The sequence below is a fragment of the Panicum hallii genome, chromosome 2, assembly GCF_002211085.1.
Source record: "Panicum hallii strain FIL2 chromosome 2, PHallii_v3.1, whole genome shotgun sequence".
Taxonomy (NCBI): domain Eukaryota; kingdom Viridiplantae; phylum Streptophyta; class Magnoliopsida; order Poales; family Poaceae; genus Panicum; species Panicum hallii.
This window is the reverse complement of record NC_038043.1, coordinates 31163584-31184259: the sequence shown is the minus strand read 5'-3', so window position 1 is coordinate 31184259 and position 20676 is coordinate 31163584. Positions and strand designations below refer to the sequence as shown.

Here is a 20676-nt window from a genome sequence, read left to right as displayed (position 1 = left end):
TCAGAGTCGACCGTAAGAGCCCCGGGCGGACTGTCCGCGCCCCTAGGGCGGACTGTCCGCGGTTCAAAACTTCGAACCAACCGATTTGCAAACATCTCTAACTAAATCTGGAAGTGACCGGCGGACTGTCCGCTCCCCATGGACGGACTGTCCGTAGATCAAAAAGTGAGCACACACAGAAACCGTAGTGTTTTTGTCCCAGAATTTTCAGTAGGAGGCGGACCGTCCGCCCACAAGGACCGGACGGTCCGCAGTTCATTTTGGACACCCAAGATAGAACTACCAAGATTCTGCGCCCGTTTCAGCTTTTAAGGGCGGACCGTCCGCCCCCATGGACCGGACGGTCCGCAGTTCATTTTGGACCCCCAACAGAGCTAAAAACAGCTCTGTTAGAGCTCATCCGGGATAACGGCGGACCGTCCTCCCCCCATGGGCGGACCGTCCGCAGGTCTATTTCCAGCAGAAATGTACCCCGGTAAAACGGCCATAACTCTTAGTTCCGATGTCCAAATTAGGTGATCTTGGACTCTATGGAAAGCTAATTCAGAGGGCTACACAACCCAACTGGACACTTGATCCAAAACACAATGGATCAAAGCAGTATTCCACTCCAAGAGACAACCTAATTTCCGGAGAAAACCGAAAAACCTTTCTTGCTTCTCAAAGTTGATCAACATCAACTCCAACTCTTTCTCCTTTGCAAATGTGCCAACACCACCACGTGAACAACACCATGTGCATGTGTGTTAGCATTTCACAATCATTTTCAAAGGATTTTCACTTGATCTCACCACGCCACTCGATCCTAGCAACATCGCAATGTTAGATCGCTCAAGTGGCACTAGATGACCGATATGCAAACAAGTTTGCCCCTCTTGATAGTACGGCCATCTATCCTAAATCCGGTCATGCACTTCTCTACAAAACCTTTGACCGGTGAAATGAAATGCCCTACAAGTCATACCTTTGCCTTGCGCATTTCATTTCATTTTCCCAAATGTTGATGCCACACAAGTACCAAATTCCATCAAGCCTTTTGATCATCTTCATAAGTCAACACTTGGCTTGATCTTTGTTGAATGATATGATCCACTCCATATCATCACATGACCTCTTTGGTCGATTGATCTTGACCTTGCTCGCTCTTCACCGTTGCCTCGGTCCATCGGCGCCAAATCTTGCCCAAGCTTCACCGCCTCGCGGTCCCTCACTTCAAAGCCTTGACTTGCCCTTCTCCATTGCAACTGGTCCATCAAGCCAAGCCTTGTCTTGATCTTCTCCATTTTGGTCACATAACTCCATGTTATGTCTCATATGCAATGAGCTCCTCGATCACACTATATGAGCATAGCATCAACCCTTAGCCATTTCTCCTCCATGGCACATGTTGCTCATACTAGTGTCTTTGTGTGGACTAATCTCCTGTGTATCTCAACATAAACACTTATTAGTCCACCTAAGTTGTCACTCAATTACCAATACCAAACAAGGGACTTTCAGAGGGTCAACGAGCGTAGGCGATCTATGCATCGCGAGCTTGACCCTGAATTCCTCGCCGTGAGTGAACGGGGTTTCAGGACCCCAGTGGCCAACATTGCCAGGGTTACGGCCATTCTCGAGCACAGACTCCTCGGCAGTGGCTACGTTGCTACTCCACGGCCATTGAGGTCGCAGGGGGCTCCAACATCACCAAGGACATCTACTTCCCGATAGCTCTGGACCCTGCACCGCTCACGTGGCTGGAGAGCCTTAGCAGCAACTCCATCGACTCCTAGGAACGACTCAAGAGGGTCTTCATCGACAACTTCCAGGGAGCGACCGCTCGTGCAGGTACTCGTCACGATCTTGCTCAGTGTAAACAGGAACGTCACGAGCTCCAGCAGTCCTACACGCGTTGCTTCTTCGACGTCCGCGCCACCATTGCGAACATTTCGGAGGACGACATCATCGACTGCTTCTACAACGGTGTCACACCCGATTTATAAGAACATAAATCGAGCAATCATATATGCGCCAGGATCAAGTCACGCATATATACAACAGATTATCAAGATATCACAACACATGCCACGAATAAAAGCGTATAAATTATAAAATGAATATCTTTATTACAACTGAATCAAGAATCAGTTCAAGGAAATGCGGAAGCGTAAAATGAATACATGAAGAGCTGGGTGCCACAGGGACGTCGACTGGGAGACAAACGCCTAGAAGTCGTCGAAGCCACTGACGTAGTCCTCCACGTTGCCGGGCACTGAGCAGCAGTCGAAGATATCCGAAGTAGAACAGAAAAGTAGAGAGGCAAGTGTGAGTACAAACTCGTACTCAACAAGTATAACACAAACTATGAGGCTCTAGGCTAGCTGACTCAACTGCATTAGCTTTTAGTCTTGGCAAATTTTATTAAAGCTAGTTACTACCGGTGGATGAGTTACCATAAACCCAATTGCATAATAAATTAATCAATATTAATTAAGAACTACTGAGAACCAACCAAACCACAACCACCCGGGGAATCTCCCTAATCAAAGGTTGATAACCCCACTAATCAAAAGGAGGATCTGGACCGCTCATGACTGTGAGCACAGCTGATATATCAGTTTAACACTCTCGAGAGGTTGCACAACTTTACCCACAAGTCGTGAGCTACGCTAGTTGTTCATCACACTTGCTTAGGTTTGATGGCTAGCAAGCGCACTACGAGACCGTTACAAAGGATCACATTGGTAAGGTGTAACCGCTAAGGATTCTGGATCAGCGACGATGGGGCCCACCTCCGGGGGTACAAGACACACAGCACAGACCAAGCCGGAGGAGCAGGGACCATTGAAGCTTACCACCCCTCTTGCCCACGCAGGTAAGCTACTCCCAAACCAACACGACCTAATTAGTAAGTCAAGACCGTCCCATTCCAGTCTTGTGGTTGCGCGGTTGTCCCAGGTTGTCGCTCTATGAACCAGTCCTTATGGAGAGTGGCCAACCAAGCACTAAGCACCGTGCTGGCCCCCTAAACCATGTTTCTACAAAAACATATTTTTAAGGACGCACAAACTACTCAAGCACACAGCACAGAGGGTCGGCTCCAGAATTAAGTTGCATAGGATCATTAACAAGTTAATTAAAAAGGACCAAGTGTGTTATAGCGCAGCAACCTAGCACAATTAACCAAAAATGCAACCCAAAGGATATATATATAAAGGATATAAAGTGGCTAGGAAAATCCTTATAGGCATACAGTATTAAAATGCAGAATGAAATTGTATTTAAAAGTGATAGGATGTTCATGTTATACTTGCCTTCCTCGTACTCTCCCGGCTGCTGCTCAAACTGCTCGAAAGATGGCTGCTCCTGGTACTGCTCCGGTGGCTCGACGTCTATTCACGATCGTAACAGCAATACATGGGCCACACATGCACACACATGCAAACAATAGCAAAATATAAGAAACAGTATACCAATACAATAGAACAGCACATAAAACTGGCCTAGAAATATTCTACGCGTTACAACGATCGCGTGGATATAAAGAACACCTAAAACGGAGCTAAAACGCGAAAACTACGCTTAAAACAAGATCCAGGGACCTATTTGTAAGAAAAACCTAACTTCCAGGGGGTTCTGTGCGAAAACTGGGGACCTAAATGTAATTAAAGCATAGACTCGGGGTCTAACATGCTAAAACTCATGGCATGGACGGCGGGTTCAAAAACTGGAAAGCTCAGGGGCCTAAACGGGTAAAACAGGACCGAACTGCAATTACTTTTGAACTAAGGTGGACCGCGGGTTGTTTACTCCAAAAGACAGGGGCTCTTTAGCAAGACTGCCAAGCCGAACCGGTACGTTTTAATCTGGATCGTTGGATCATGATCTGATGGCTCGGATTAGATCGGTCTCGCGAAGGGGTACGCGCGACTCTCACTCGTCGGACTCGTCGGATCCAGATCCGACGCTCACGACCTATACCTAAATGGATCTAATCCAGATCGCCCGTTCTACATCTGACGGCTTTGATCCACTCCTACCCCGAACCGGTACGCGCCGCTTGGATCCCTTGGATCTCGATCGCACGGCTCAGACCTACCCTGGCTTGATCTAATCGTGGGCGTTGGTTCTGGATCGGATGGCTGGGGCGATTGGCGCTCGGGCGGCGGCGCTGGTCGCCGGAGTTCGGCTCCCGCGGCGGCACTACGCCGGCGATGGCCGATCTTGGCCGTCCGGCCTTCATCCGGGACGATGTCAAGGCTGGAAGGATGCTGGCTGCACGTGCAATGCCTCTGGGTGATCAGTGCGGCGGATTGGGGCTCGGGTAGGTGCTCCCCACGACAACGCGGCACGGTTTCACGGCTGCAAGGAGGATGCGCACGCGCAGAGGGGAAAAAGAGACAAGAACGGGCGTGGCGTGCTCCTTACCACTCCGGGGTGCTGCGACAGTGGTTGGAGGCCAGGGATCGAGGGCGCCGGTGTGGTGTCGCGGTGGCGCAGAAGCTCGGTCGGTGGCGGCGGCTCCAATCCGAGGGCGGTGCAGCGGCGCAAGGCCACGGGGAAAAGTGGGAGAGGTGGATGCGGCTGAGGAGGAGCGCGAGAGAGCTGCGGCTAAGAAGGGCGAGGGGTTGGCAGCCTCGGCGTGCGGATCGCGGCAACGGATCCCGTACCCTTCGCGGTCGTTGCGGTTCACCCACATCCGATCGCGGCCGGGTTCCTAGAAGGGTCCAGGTGGGGGAATGGGTTCGGCGTGCGGCTCGGGAAAGGGCCCAGAGGCGCGGCGGGGAGGGGCCACGGCCAGTGGCCGAGCGGCCGGCCGGCGGGGGAGAACAGGGGAGGGGGAAAGGAAGGAGGGGGAGGAGCTGACTTGTGGGGCCACCTCGTCAGAGAGAGAAGAGAGGAAGGGCGCATGGGGTGGTCGGGCTGGGGAAAACGGGCCAGCGTGCGGCCCACGCGGGGGAAAACAGGGGAAAGAAGAGAGAGGGCCCGAGGGAGGAAATGGGCCAGGGGAAGAGAAGCCTGTGAGGGAGAGAGGGAGAGGGGGAGCTGGGCCGGGCCAAGGGGAAGGTTTGGGCTGCCTTCTTTTATTCCTTCTCCTTTCCCTTTTCTTTTTCTTTACTCTAACCATTCAAACAAAGCCATTTGAATTCAAACAAATTTGAATTCAAACCCAGCATAAATAAAACAATGCACCAGCATGAATGCACAAGCAAGTTGATCTTATAGTTAATTTTATTTTCTTGTGTTATAGGATTACTTTAAATGCAAGATAAACTGGAAAACGCTGGAGAATTTATTTAAGGCCAACATAAATTCATTAAAATTGGGGAAAAATACCTTCGGGTGTTACAAACGGCATCACCGACCCAGGCATCTATAGGGATTTCGGGCGGAACAGGCCGAAGACTGTTGCAGGCCTTCGTGATACGATGCACGATTGGTCCGAACAGGAGGAGAAGATGCGGGAGCGGTTCCCGCAGTGCCAAGATAGCAATCTGAGGCGCCCAAACGACAACCGCAACGACAAAGGCCAGTGGGACTATTCGGGTCCACCCCGAAAGCGCAAGCCAGATGATCTCATCGTGGCTGTGGATTGTCCCCCGCGGGGCAAGAAGTCGACGACGCAGGAGGAGTTCGAAAAGCTCCTGCAGAAGAAGTGCCCATGGCATCGAGGTGCCAATCACGCAGCCATCGATTGCTACCACCTCCAGAGGATGTTCAGTAACTCCGGTGGTGGCAGGAAGAACAAGAAGCCTGCGGACAAAGAACCCGAGGATGACGACCACGAGGACCAAGGGCGCAACCTGAAGTTCCAGGACACTTCGAAGACCGTCAACGTCATCTTCGGGGGAGATGGGGATTTTGGCTCTAGGCGGGACCAGAAGCTGCTTCTCCGGGAGATCATGTCCGTCGAGCCGGTGGTACCACGACCACTCCATTGGTCAGAGGTCCCCATCTCATTCTCCCGCGACGATCAGTGGACGAGTTTCTCGAAGCCCAGCAAGTTTCCTCTGGTTCTGGATCCTATAGTGGCTGAGGTCAGGCTCACCAAGGTGCTTATCGATGGTGGGAGCGGTCTCAACCTCATCTTTGCCAGCACTCTGAGGAAGATGGGCTTGGACTTCAAGGACATGCTGGTTCCGAGCAAGTCCCCCTTCTACAGCATCGTCCCAGGTAACGCGGCGCACCCACTTGGTATGGTAGTTCTCCCAGTCACCTTCGGCACGAGGGAGAACTACCGCACTGAGTTCATCAAATTCGAAGTGGCCAGCTTCGAATCTTCTTACCATGCCATATTGGGTCGTCCGGCACTCGCCAAGTTTATGGCAGTGCCACATTACGTTTATCTACTTCTCAAGATGCCAGGACTAAGTGGAATACTTACTCTCCGAGGCGACTTGAAGAAGTCGTATGACTGCAATCAGGAGGCGATCCAGTATGCTTCGACTACTCGTGTGCCAGATGCTTCAGGGGAAGTACTCGTGGCCGCGCAGTAGCTCTCCCAGTCCGGGCTGGAAATCCCCTCGAGAAAGGCTAGCAAGTCGAGCATCCAGTCGACTGACGACGTGGCCCTCAAGACGATCCAGCTCCAGGAGGGTGATTCATCTAAGACCGCTATCATCGGCGCGGGCTTAGGTGAGAAATAGGAAATCGCGCTCGTCAGCTTCCTTCAGGCTAACCAAGACATATTCGCGTGGAAACCTGTGGATATGCTAGGGGTGCCCAGGGAGTTGGTCGAGCATAGTCTGAATGTACACCCAAAGGCGGTGCCTAAAAAGCAACGCCTGTGAAGGTTTGCCCACGATAAGCGTGAGGCCATCAAATGGGAGATAGCTAAACTCCTCGCGGCTGGATTCATTAAAGAATTGATCCATTCAGAGTGGGTAGCTAATCCCGTCCTTGTACGAAAAAAGAAAAATGAATGGAGAATGTGTGTTGACTACACTGATCTCAACAAGCACCGCCCAAAAGATCACTTTGGGCTGCCACACATTGATCAAGTCGTCGACTCGATGGCTGGTTGTGTCCTTCTTTGCTTCCTTGATTGTTATTCAGGATATCATCAGATTGTGCTCAAGGAGAAGGACCAGATCAAGACCGCGTTCATCACCCTGTATGGGACATACGCTTACAAAACTATGTCTTTCGGGTTGAAAAACGCAGGAGCAACCTACCAGCGTGCGATCCAGATATGCTTCGCGGATCAGCTGCATCGGAACGTTGAGGCCTATGTGGATGATGTGGTCATCAAGGCCAGGGATTCCGGCAATTTGATTACAGATTTGGAAGAAACGTTCAGCAGTTTGCGCAGATTTCGGTGGAAGCTCAACCCAACCAAGTGCGTTTTTGGAGTTCCTTCAGGGAAATTTCTCGGGTTCATCATCAGTAACCGGGGCATTCAGGCCAACCCTGTAAAGATTTCGGCCATTACTGATATGGGGGCTCCGGACACAATCAAGGATGTGCAGAAATTAACAGGTTGCATGGTAGCCCTGAACAGGTTCATCTGCCGACTCGAGGAGAGAGGACTACCCTTCTTCAAGCACTTGAAATGCCAAGATAAGTTCCAATGGACGGAGGATGCCGAGCGGGCTCTGCAAGATCTGAAACATCACCTTCAGTCTCCTCCGATCCTTACAGCACCATTGCCGGGGAAGATCTACTACTTTACATTGCGGCAACAACTCATGTTGTCAGCAGCGCTATTGTAGTCGAGCAGGGCGAGGAAGGCCATGCATTTGGAGTGCAGAGACCTGTCTACTTCGTCAGCGAGGTACTCTCCGAATCCAAGGTACGGTACCCGGCCGTCCAGAAGCTTCTATATGCAATCCTAATCGCATCAAGAAAGTTACACCATTATTTCGATGAATACAAGATCACTGTGATTACGGATTTCCCGTTGGCGGATATTCTTCATAATCAAGATGCCACGGGGCATATATCAAAGTGGGCAGTGGAACTGGGGGCTTTGTCAATCGACTTCAAGCCATGCACTGCAATCAAGTCTCAAGCCTTAGTCGATTTTATGGCTGAATGGAGGGAGAATCAAGTTCCAACGCCGGTCGATAAGCCAGAGCACTGGATCATGTACTTTGATGGGTCCCTCAAGCTCGATGGCGGCGGTGCCGGGGTTTTGCTTATTTCTCCACGGGGCGAGCAATTGAAGTATGTCCTTCAGATCCTGTGGGAGGTATCCAACAATGAAGCCGAGTATGAAGCCTTGCTTCACGGGCTCCGTTTGGCGATATCACTAGGGATCAAGCGACTACTTATGTACGGTGACTCTCTTCTTGTTGTTCAGCAAGTCAACAAAGAGTGGGACTGTAACAAGGAGACGATGGACGCCTATGTACAGGAAGTGCGCAAGTTGGAAAACAAGTTTTCCGGCCTGGAGGTTCATCATGTGCTACGGGAGCACAATGTTGGTGCAGATACTTTGTCCAAGCTGGGGTCAACTCGTGCTCAGGTTCCACTGGGAGTTTTTGTCCAGGAGCTCAAGCAGCCATCCATCAACTCTTCTCCGCAGATAACCATCGACGCAGGTCCCCAACAACCCGATCGAGAAAATATGGTGCTGGGGGAGGACTGGCGAGAGGCTTTTATCGACTTCATCCGAGATCAAAGGCTACCAGTAGGAATTGACGCCAGGAGCGCAGAGGCGGCACGCGTCATGCGCAGAAGCAAGGGTTTTGTCCTAGTCGACAGCAAGCTCTATCGGCGCGGCGCTCGGTTAGGCGTTCTCATGAAGTGCGTCACAACGGAAGATGGCTACGACATACTGCGAGAGATCCACGAGGGTGTCTGCGGTAACCGCGTAGCTTCAAGAACGCTGGTGGGGAAAGCATACAGGGCCATTTTCTGGTGGCCCACCGCGGTATCCGATGCGGAGGATCTCGTGCGCAGGTGCCAAAATTGTCAATTCTTCGGCAAATAGTCTCATGTTCCAGCCCACAGCCTCATCACCATACCGCCATCCTGTCCCTTTGCTTGCTGGAGCCTTGATATGATTGGGCCTTTCACAATGGCGCCAGGCGGTTTCACCCATGTGTTGGTGGCTATCGACAAGTTTACCAAGTGGATCGAGTACAGGCCGATAGGCAAGCTCATACCAGATCGGGTTGTTGATTTCATCTCTGATATCTTGCACCGTTTTGGCTTCCCGAATACCATCATCACGGACTTGGGATCAAATTTCACGGCCAACCAGTTCTGGGAGTTCTGTGAGAATGCATGCATCGAGGTTAAATATGTTTCTGTTGCACACCCAAGGGCCAATGGACAAGTCGAAAGGGCGAACGGTATGATAATCGATGGCCTCAAGAAGAGACTCTATGATGAAAACAGCAAGAAGGGAGGCAAATGGATACATGAGCTGCCACATGTCGTCTGAGGCTTCGGACTCAGTCGTCCAAAGCCACAGGACAAACGCCTTTCTTTCTCGTGTACGGATCTGAAGCTATATTGCCGGCCGACATCATGTGGAGATCCCCAAGGATTGAAATGTACAACGAAGGCGAGGCGGACGAGGCGAGGCACTTAGAGCTTGATTCTGTCGAAGAGGCTCGTTGCACCGCCCTTGTTCAGTCAGCCCGATACCTGCAGGGGATTCGGCGATATCACGATAGCAATATGAAGGAACAATCATTGAGCATAGGCGACTTGGTCCTACGTCGCATCCAAGGCGAGTCCGGCCTACACAAGCTCAACTCAAGGTGGGAAGGTCCGTTTGTCGTCAAGCAGGTTACAAGACCAGGGTCATATCGACTACAATATCCCGAGGGTCAAGATGTTCCGAACTCTTGGAACATCCAGAACCTGCGCAAGTTTTACCCATGAGAAGATGTCCGAAGATAGCTGAATCTCCGGGGGCTTAGGCGGTCACTTTTTCTCGAATCAATTTGGAGGTTGTGCGCCACAAAATTCGGGTTGAAAATTTCTTTATGAACATACAGAGGCCACGGCCACGTGCAGTATTTATATAAATCGACTTCTTGTCATGAATTTTACGGAGGCTACGGCCACATTTATATCTTCTCAACTTCAAGTTTCGACGGAGACCTCGGCTCCGTCCCTACCTTCAACGAATCAACTTCCACCGCGACCTTGGATGGTCACTCGCTATGGCATTTATTCTAACAAAATCGATCCGTTCGACTGGTTTATACCCAATCTGTTGGATGGGCTCACATGAAGAGCCACCTCAACTACATCCTGAGTCGTTGTGCTCAGGGTAGTTTCGTTCTTGCCATAAACACGGCAGACCCACGGCGATGCCCGCGTTTGCTCCCAACGAGTTCGGTCCGCTTGTCTGGTTCCTACCTAACTCGTGGAGCGCGCTCATATGAGGAGCGACCTTGACTACATCCAGAGTCGATGTACTCGGGGTAGTTTTGTTTTTCTGCCCTAAGCACGGCAATCTCGCGACGCTGCTCGCGTTCTTTCCTAACAGTTTAGACCCGCCCGATCGGGCTATGGCTAACTTGTTAGAAGCGTTCCTGCTTGGAGCTATGGCTACCTCAAAGGTCGCTGCATCTGGGGTAGTGTCTACTACTTAGCCGCTAAGTCTGGATCCTGATTCAGTCTAGGCACACACAAGTAGAGACATCAAATAAAGTATACACACAAGGGAATTAGTACTTGTTCTTTACAACCTAATCTTGCAGTACACTTTGCACTATTTGTTCTGCTACAGGTTGGGCTTCTCGGAGGTACTCGTCAAATTGTTCCTCGGTGCAATCTGCCGCCATTCCCTGAGCAAATATCTCTAGTCACGCGTCCGGCAAAAAGGACTTCACAATTGCAAGGGTGTTGCTGACGCACGTGACCGGAGCCTCTGAGAAGAATTTGAGCACTTTCTTCGGGGCTTCGCGGAGTTGCTCTAGCAGGAGCCACGGGCTAGCTTCGCCTTCTTCTGGGGGATCCACCATGTCCACCAACCCCCGGGCAGCTCCCCTGAGGTCTTCCAGCTCCTTCTGTCGCTGCTCGTCCTTCTCGCCCGGCGTCTTGATTTGCTGAAGGCAGTCGACGAACTGTTGTTCAGTGTCGCCGATCACCTTCTGCAACCTCTCGACATCATCTGTACACTGATATAGCAGGTTCTTCACGTCAGTAAGCAGCTCTTCTTTATATATTAACATTTTCCTAAGTTCTGTGGTGAAGTGTTTTTCAGAATCCAGGATAAATTGATAAATGCAAGTACTCGAGGGAAGCAATGGCTTACCTTGGTGCGCCTTCCTCTGATCTTTGAGCTGCTCCTGGTGCGCTTTTTCCTGCTCTCTGAGCTGCTCTTGGTGCACTTTCCTTTGCACCTCGAGTTGTTCTCGGAGTTCGGAATTCGCTTTCTCGAGGGAGCAGTTCTTTGTTTTTTCGTCGGTGATGCGCCTTTCTAGGGCGGCGAGCTCTTGGTGATCACTCACAATGGTTTTCAGCTTTTCTGATTTTTTCTGGGAGTGGGTGATCACATTCTGCATAAGGCGGGAGATTCAGGTAAGCAACTCGACAGTGTTTACCAGTAGGAAAGTACTCAGGTCTTACCATGGCAAAGTCACACGCCTTCTTGAAGTTCTCTATGTTGTTGTCTGTCAGCAACGAATCATCCACCAGGTCGGTGGCGATGACATCCCGATACCCGGACCCGGTCAGGAGCAGCTCATCGGGTCTCCTTGAGGTCCCCGTGGCTTCTTTAGGCGGTGGCTGCTGAGCACCTGCAACCACAAATGTTTTCAGCATATAGCGCGTGGATCTCGGTAGCTAGCCGGGGGCGGTCAGATGCTTACCTGTGCCATCCGTAGGAGCGGCATCAGAGGCCTCGACTTGCTCCTCGCCACCAGCTTTGGCTTTGACTTGTTGGAGCTCGGGAGGCGGCAAGTCGGGCAGCGTCGCGTCCGCCTCGGGTGCTGGCTCCGCGGGCGTCAACCCTTCAGGGGCTGACGGCTCGGAGGCTGGCGCAGCTGTGACTGGCCCCGCGCTTGTAGACTCTTCTCGGGTCGATGACCCGGGGGCTGGGGTAGTCGTGGCCGGTTTCAGCTGGAGGTCCGCGGCGCTTGCAACCCTAATGAAGTCGAGTCAGTCATCATACAAGTCGAAAAATCAGAATGTTTATTGTGCAACCAGATGCAAACTTACAGTGTAGACTTCTTTTTGATGGCCCTTTTCACCCGCAAGGCCTATCGTGGCATTTCCGTTGCTGGCGGCGGGGTTTCACCAGCCAGTGGTGTGGTCCCCGCCACGGCGACGGTGACGGCTGCGGCGGCCGATGGAGCTGCTCCCACCTCTTCAGGCTCGGTCCTGGAGGAAGAGGCGGAAGGACTACAAGTGGATACTGTCAGCATGTCACAATATCGTCATACAGCGATACAACAAAGTAGCAAACCAGTACCCGGAAGATTTGATTTCCTGCGCCTTTCACTTGCGCACTACCCGACGACCCTACGGCACCAAGGCTAGAGCGTCGGTCAATTCCATGGCTGGCCCAGAGGAGTTGTTCCATCTCACCTCTCCTTCAGCTTCCTTCTCCACCAGGGGGCTCTCGTCCTCCGTGGACTCGCTGTTGCGCTGAGCTGCAGCTATGCGAGCCCTCTTTGCTTCGACAGCGGGTAGCTGCGGTACAGTTCTGTGTGCCCCTACAGAAGGTTTTCAGTTAGCAGCGGCAGAATAGAGTTTGTCTTCAAACAAAAGTAGTCGAACACTCACCGGTATTGGAGCATTTCGCGCGGAAAACAATTCTGGGACGTAGGGGACGACGTCCACGTCTAGCAGCACCCGCTTGACTCAGAGGAGTGCGGCGTCCTCTGACAGCTCCTCTGCGCACATGTGAGACGGATCTTCAGAGCCCGTGTACTCGAAGCCAAGTTTGTGGCCCTGTTGGATTGGCTGGACTCGGCGCTTGAAGAAAGAGAACATAACAGATGCGCCGGTCACCCCCATCAGCTTATTAGCTTCTATAATTTCTAGTAATTCCTCAACTTGATCCATGTCTCCCCTGGAAAGTTCAAGATTCCACTCCGGCCTCACTACAGGTGGATTGTTTGATTTTGCTGGGAGTTGGGGGGCATGGTTCTCGATATAGAACCAGTGATTTTTCCACCCGGGAAGGTTGGAGGGGAATTTGTATGATAGATATTTGTCGCCGGCCTGCTGACGCAGTTGGATGCCGGCGCCCCCTGCAACGGAAAGATTTTTCGAGGTGGGCTGTGGCTTGACGCGGAAGAGGAAGCGGAAAAGATCCCAGTGGGGTTTGATTCCGAGGAAAGCTTCGCAGAAATGGATAAAAATCGAAATGTGGCAGATGGAGTTTGGGTTGAGGTGATGGAGCTCAAGCCCGTAATAATAAAGAAGGCCGCGGAAGAAAGAACAAGAGGGAAGGGCCAATCCCCGTTCGGCAAAATGGTAAAATGTGACGATTTCGTCAACATTTTCCATAGGCAAAGGTTCACGGAAAGAGGGGCGCCAGTTGACAAGACTCTTGTCTTGTAGCAACCCCTAGGAAACTAGCCTATTAAGATCATTGAGGGAACACTTACTGTATATCCACTCTCCGGTCGACTGCTGCGCCTCCTTCTTTTTCCCTTCGATTTCTGATCTCTTGGGTGCCATCTCCGCATCCGCTCGCCACGAGTTGCTCGGGGGCTGCGGGGAGAGGGGCGGGGAGATTTGGACGGGAGGATTTCGCCGGGAGGATGGCGGCGGGTGCACGACTCTGGTTAAATAACCAGCGATTGGGGGAAAATTTTACTGTTCCGAAGTTGAAGAGTCATTTTTAGGAATATTCCGAAGATGAGGGGTCATTTGGTGGATTGTTTAGATTAAATATTTGATTAATCATTTTTTCAGGGTTAATTGGCCTGAAAAGAGGGGTTTTTCGAATTCATGATCTAGTCTCCATCATTTGTATCATCATATTGGTACTTTACCGTGTAGACATTTTTAACCTGCATGCCACGGTTTTTGGATCCTTATCTCCAAATATGGAGGATTTGGATTCAAGGCTCAGGGGCTGCAGGATACGTGGCATAACTACTTATTTTTCAAATTTATTTGAAAAGCAAGGAGGATTACAGACTAATGCGACCCTCGGCCTGATTCTCCGATTCAACCTAAGGCTCGGGGGCTACTCCATATGGAGTGCGATCTTTCAATCGCACACCATATCAGAAATAAAATTCGAAGCATGAGCACCTCAGAGCTTCGATGCAGCCAAGTAAGTACTCGAAGAAGGACTTCAAGACGGAACTCCAGAAGAAGTCGAAGACTACTTCGAAAGTACTCGATAAGCCTGCAGTACTCAGCTACGAAGAGCTCGGGGGCTTGTCAAACCTGGGGCCATGGGACTGTGTACATAACGTAATTTAAAGAGGTTTAAGAGATTAAGTCCGTATTATCTCTTATTTATCACGTTTATCTCTTATTTATCCCATTTAAATAGGAGATAGAGCTAACCGATACAGAGGGAATCTACTCAAGATATGTTCTGGTACGATTCCTTAGCTGGTGTTGGTTAGTATCCTTGTAACCCTGGCCTCTCGGATATATAAGGGAGGACAGGGACCCCTCTCAAAACAAGATCTCCAGATCATTCTACACCAAAGGCAATACAAACCACCATACAGGACGTAGGGTATTGCGCGCCTAGCGGCCCGAACCTGTCTAAGCTTTGTGTTCCTTGCACCTTCGAGTTTCTGATCTCGGCGTCTCCTCACCCAAAACTTACCACCTTGGGCATATCTCTCGGTGGGCAGCCGGTAAAACACCGACATGCGGTTCTACCACAGCTAGTATTTTCTATCAAGCAAAAATCAAGGTGAAAGTAACCTACCGTGTTGAGAAGAAGGGATAAAGTTGCATCAGTGAATATATACCTTGAAGCCGATCACATCTTTAGAATTTTTTCTGCTCTTATCTCAACTCTCATCCACTTGTAACCACAGTACATCATTATATTCCATAATTTTTTAGAAATTTAAAATAATTTGTAATTCAAATTTTAATAGCTGAATGTGTGGACAATTATTATCAAAAGTTTGCGTTCCAATCAGCATTATAAAACAAACTAATAAGCAGAGACAGTTGTGCTCTATCAGAGACCACCAAACGTGATTCATTCAGATATTCAAAATAGTGTGCACTCATGTTCCAAACCAGAAACCAGATCAGTACCAATCTTCGTACTATATCAGTCTCACGTTTTACTATTGTCGATTTGAAGGAAGACATGGCGCATGTCCAACAACTAACACTTAATTTCTACAAATACCTTGCACTCACCACCCAGTTGCTAACTCAAGCAATAGAATGGTCTAATGATAGGGAGCAAGAACCTTTCTTGGCACCGAGGTTGGCCTTGGTGAAGGTGTTGGCGATTGGCATCCCCTTCGAGGACGAAGTACTGAAGCTCTTTGAGATTGAGCCATGGCTTGATCCAGACCTTGGCCTCACATACCTTCTTCTTCCATGCCTCGAAAGGTGTAGTGTGTTGGCGACCACCTGTTCCTTGTCCTCCACCATACACACAAACTCCAGGAAGATAACAGGATGGCCTTCTACATTGGTGAACACAAAGCATTCATTAGTCCCTTGAAAGAATAGATACAAGCACAATTAGTGTAATGTAAAATAGGCATCCAAAAATCAGCAGCAGCATGGGTATCGAACCTGATATTTCCTCTTTGTGATAGGTTGCAATGGGGCCTCAACCAAACCACCAAAAACTACTCCTTTTCGATCCCCAACTATATGTGATAGCAGTACATCCGTAGCATACCAGAAGTGAGTAGCTAGTACAAAGCCTGCTCCTTCTATATAGAGTAGACAAAGATATTCCATGACTCCAGGTACTACAGAAATGTGAACATAGACATCAAAAAATTGAGTATATTGTAAAGATGGTAATAAATAGCACCAAATTTAAGTTGCAGAGATATTTTGAATCTGTAATCCAACATCCAGTTCCTTCCTTGATCAAGAACGGGAAGAGATGAATAAAGAACAGCTCGTATCATTTGTGACAAAAGAACAGATGGTTTGGACATAGCTGGCAACTTATCATGCAAAGCCGATTCCTTTGATCCCTTCATCTCAAACCTGGTTGCAACTGATTCTGTTTGACCTGTGAATTCACCATCGATGTTGTAGGTGGATTTAGATGTTGTAGGTGGATTTATATCTGAAATTATTGAGTCCTGCCTTGCTAATAATCCTTCCAATGGAATGCTTCCCTCTACATGGGGCTTGCTTATCAATTCAGTGCCAATCAAAACAGCAATGAGAACAACATCAGCCACATACCTTGATCGGAGACAAAAAGGCTAGAAACCAAGGAGATGGGAACGGTGGGATTGCGACAACGGGTGGTCGCGACGGCAGGGGGGCGCGAGGGCGGGGATCACGGCAGGCACGGGATCACGACGGTGTGAGGAATCACGATGTGAGGGTGGGGGATCACGACAGCCGGCGAGGGATCACGATGCGAGGCGTGAGCTGCTGGCGGCGGGGATGGGCGACAGCAGCAGGGCGGAAACTGAAGGTGATCCGCGACGGCAGGGAGAGGCGACGGTAGTAGGGCGGCACCAGAGGTTTACGCGGAGTCAGGAATCGAGGCGGAGCGCCATGTTTACGCGGAGTACGAATTCGAAAGACGTACAACGAACAAAATGAAACAGGATCAATATCCGTGGATTAAAGCAAGGACAGATTGGACGCATGAGGATCCGTTGTGGCTGGACAAAAATCGAGCTGTACGGGGGTCGCACCCGGGGAGACCACAACGGGTGATTTTGTCCCGCTTACGCTTTTTTATAGTAGAGATTATCTCTAGTAGTATAGTGCTAAAAAAGACTTGGGGATAATTTTTGGTGGGACCCTGACTCCCCTCGAATTCGTCGGTCTGCCATGGAAGGATCTGCCCCGTCCGATATTCTCCCGTGCGATCTACGCCTTCCACCCGACCCGCCTCGACTCTCACCCCCCTTCCCGCCGATCTCCTCCTCTCCCCCTGCCCGACTGTTCTGCCGCCCGCTCGCGTCCCTTCCTCCTCCTCCCCCGCGCCGTGCCTCCTCCTCCTCCGCCGCGCCCCTCCTCCTCCGTCCCCGCGCCTCTGCCTCGTGACGTCTCCACCCCACCTCCCCTCGCACGGCGCACCGCACCCATTATCAAAACCACCTCCCCGCACCCCGCATTGTCGCCGTCGTGACGCCGCCCCACGCGCCGTAGCCGTGCCCGTCCTGCCGCGTCGTCTCCCTCCCCCCGCGCCGCTGCCGTCGCGCCGTCCAGGCCACCCCGACCCCATCCCACCGCGACGCCCCGCCAACGTCGTCCCGCATCGCCGCCGCCCCCACGCGACATCATGTTTTGCTCTCCCACGGCCTTCGCGAGCTGGCTGTTAGGGGCTCCGCTTGAGCTGCAAGACTGACGACTGCGTCACCAAACCGCCGAGGCGGAGCGCCCAACGGCCAGAGCAGCCAGTCCGCCCGTAGCCCCTGGGGCCAGCACCAACGCCCTCCAAAGTGAGCTACAGGGCGGCCGACACAAGTGCGCCGGCCCCTCGCGCTGAGGCGCCGCCGCGGAGATGACCTATCAAAGCCGCCCTCCCGTCGCGCGTATCCACCGCCTTGTCGTCGCAAGGGGACGTGGTCCTCCCGTCGAGCACCATCCTCATCGTATTGAGCTATTGGGAGACGGCGACGCCGGCGGACATCGTCATCCCCAAGCCTATGTACCAGGTCCGTTCCCCAACTTCCGCCCCTTGCGGACCTCTCTCATCCTCTCTTCCCCCTGATTCTGATGGCCGAATGGGGAACATGATTCATCTGATTGTGATGGCCAGATGGGGGACGACATTCATTTAGGAGTATCTGGCTTGTTCCCATTTCAGTTACAACTTTTGATATGAAATCCTTACCTGTTGTTTGGTGATTCTGTCCTAGCACAATAGAGAGAAAAGAGAAGCAGAGGACATAGGGAACAGAGAGGGAGAGAGATGTTGTCTAGGGTAACGAACCAAATTCAACCCTTATTAGTTGTGTTGTCAATTTTCTATGATTGGTTCAATTTGGGTGTTTAGAAATTACTTCCCCATTAGAAGTAGTGATATGTGTGAAGGTTAACTCCTGTAATTTTTGGCATATGTCTGAAACACTGAAAAATACTATAATAGAAGAATGAAATTGGTAGTCATGTTTCTTTCAAATGGTTAAAATTACTTGTTTTGAAGTTACCTTTCTGGAGAATACTGGTTTCGAATTTTCACCATTGGTTTTAGAACTATTTTCTTCAACTCGCAATACATTCTTATTATTTTTCTGTTTGTAGAATGCCGAATCAGTTCTTCTGTTGCTGCATGTACTCTGTGCAGCTTTTCCAGGTATATAGATTTATAGGAAAAAATTAAATAACAATGTCTGAGCTCAAATTAGTATGAAGCCCATCACTGGATTGCTATTAACTGATATAAGATGGGAAATTAGGTCTCATTTTGTCTATAAGTCTTTCTACTCATGAGGATGGCTGGCTGCAATCCTGTATTTCCCTCAGTCCTGACTTTTTTCTGCTCCTTCCTTTAGCAGGCATCTTCAAGAATCACCAAGTCTGCAATTAGTACACCATTCAAGTGAATCCTTAAGTGGTTTATACATATGAATGATTGACATCCTGCAATGGACCTCCTAATATTGCTATCTTTGTGCAGTATTTGTATCGAACAAAGATAGGGTATTAATTTGTCTTACTCTAAATGTGTTTAGAACTAAACTGATAAATAATTGTGCCATTTGTACAAGCCATTAGATAGGTGATTTGATCCATGTCACAAGATATAACTATTTATAAGAGAATTCTTTTCTTTATATATTTTTAAGCAGAACATGCTATATGGGATTCCGATTAACATGAAAGTATGAAAAGGGTGTGCCCAGCCATAGCGAAAAACATAAGCATCATAGCTTTGGTGATTTCACAGTGACCCTTCTAAAATTTAAATACTTTAGGTGTTGGATGTGCACCTTTTATTAGAATTCAGAAATCGCAATCTGATAGTAGGAAATTTTAGTTCTGAATGATCTTGTAGGTGGAAATTGCAATGTCAATTCAGGTTTCTGATTCTGTTGATTGTTTTTCCCCAATCCCCGGTGATGATGCTTAGTTCTTTTTAGTGGAGACTATACATATGATTCATTGTTTCCATTGGGCTTATTAGCATCCATTTGCTTCCAGTTTATTCAAGGAATCTATTTGCTGCCAATTCGGATAAGTACTAAAACCAGAAATTATTACTATGCAATTTGCAGGTGTAGTGAGGCAAAAAAAAAGGAAACAAAGTTTAGCAGGAGCTAGGTTCGTATCTCTCAAACATTCAAGATTTTTGAACATTTGTTTTTCGTAGCTAAAAACAGGTAGTCAAACAATTCTCGGCACTTCGCGATTACAAATCGAGTTGGTTCGAGCGGTCTGAAAATTTTGGCTATCTGAAAATTTCTTGTCTGTGGTAGAGCTATCTTTCTCTTTAATAACTTGGCTTTAACTAATTCTGCTGTTCAATTTACATGGTTTCTGAATCAGAGAATGGCAACTTGAATGCTTGAGCAGCGAGAGATCCTTCCAGTTTTCCCTCACCGTCCAAGTTTAACCGTAGGTGGTTCCCACTCTGATTTGGTGAAAAATTGCAGTATCATTTTTTATTATTCTGAATAGGCAGTCAGTTGTTAAGAACCACTATTATTTTTTATAGTTTTCCATGGCTTTTTCATGACTTCTTATAATCTTCTCTAATTGAATATAGATGAATTATGCAAAATGTAGTACTATGTACTGGGCTGCATTTGTGTCAAACTCGGTGCCCATCTGAGTGTCATTGCAGCATTGCGATGGTTGGTAGCCAAAATTTATGAAGTTTGAATTTTAAAATACTAATATGCCCACTGGTTTGAAATGGATGTACAGCGTTTGCATCAATAGAGAACTTTTTCCTCTGTATGAATCGATATTATTCCAATTTCTTCCCGAAACTTCCCAAGAAAAATCCCGAATTGGATCCAAAATTGACGGGTTAATGTGAGCTTATCCATGCGGTTATGCACTCTTCAAATAGGAATCCATTTTCTAACTGGCTTTCGTGCTTTGGTGAGTCGTCCGAGATCCTTTCGATGACCTATGTTGTCTTGAAGGGATATTTATATGATCCGATCGATTGCATAAGACCCGCAGTAGCAATAGAACGGGGAAAGTATGTAATAGCATGCTACAATTTTAATTTTGCCTTAGCTTTCATCTCTGAGCTTGACAGCATAAATTTGAATCTGATGACTGAATCACGGATCATTGGGACTGCCTAGGGTCCGGCTGGCCTGTCAGGGACTAGCTGGAAGAGTACAAGCGGCTTACTAGAATCTGGGGGCAAGATGAAAGGGATCAAGATCCCAAAAGAAACGAGAGATGAGCCCACTGTACAGCAACATGAATGTCGAGCATATGAGCAATGTCTTCCTGCTGCAGTTGCAGTCTCTGATGAAACAAATGAGATCAAAGGAGATGAGTGGAATGTTTGGAGGTATAGGCGGTGAGTGTTAATTTTACATGAGCAAGTCCTTTTTTAGTGGATCATTCATATGACAGTCTTTACTTACGTCAATTGCCCATGTGATGCTAAATTTAAAGCTTTGGTACTGCGGTGAGATCATCATCAGAGCATACTTAGAGGATTAT

At 49.2% G+C, this 20676-nt stretch overlaps 1 long non-coding RNA gene across 3 annotated transcripts; it reads left to right on the top strand.

The window, feature by feature from the left end:
- The first annotated feature begins 16983 nt into the window (after positions 1-16983).
- Positions 16984-20548, top strand: LOC112879560. Of its 3 annotated transcripts, XR_003226101.1 has the most exons (4): positions 16984-17699; positions 18289-19308; positions 19534-19602; positions 20307-20548. It is a non-coding gene; the product is annotated as an uncharacterized LOC112879560 (long non-coding RNA). The 3 variants fall into 3 exon arrangements; XR_003226100.1 differs by lacking the exon at positions 16984-17699 and having other exon boundaries at positions 17715-19308; XR_003226102.1 differs by lacking the exon at positions 16984-17699 and having other exon boundaries at positions 17715-19308; positions 19534-19606.
- The last annotated feature ends 128 nt before the right edge of the window (positions 20549-20676 follow it).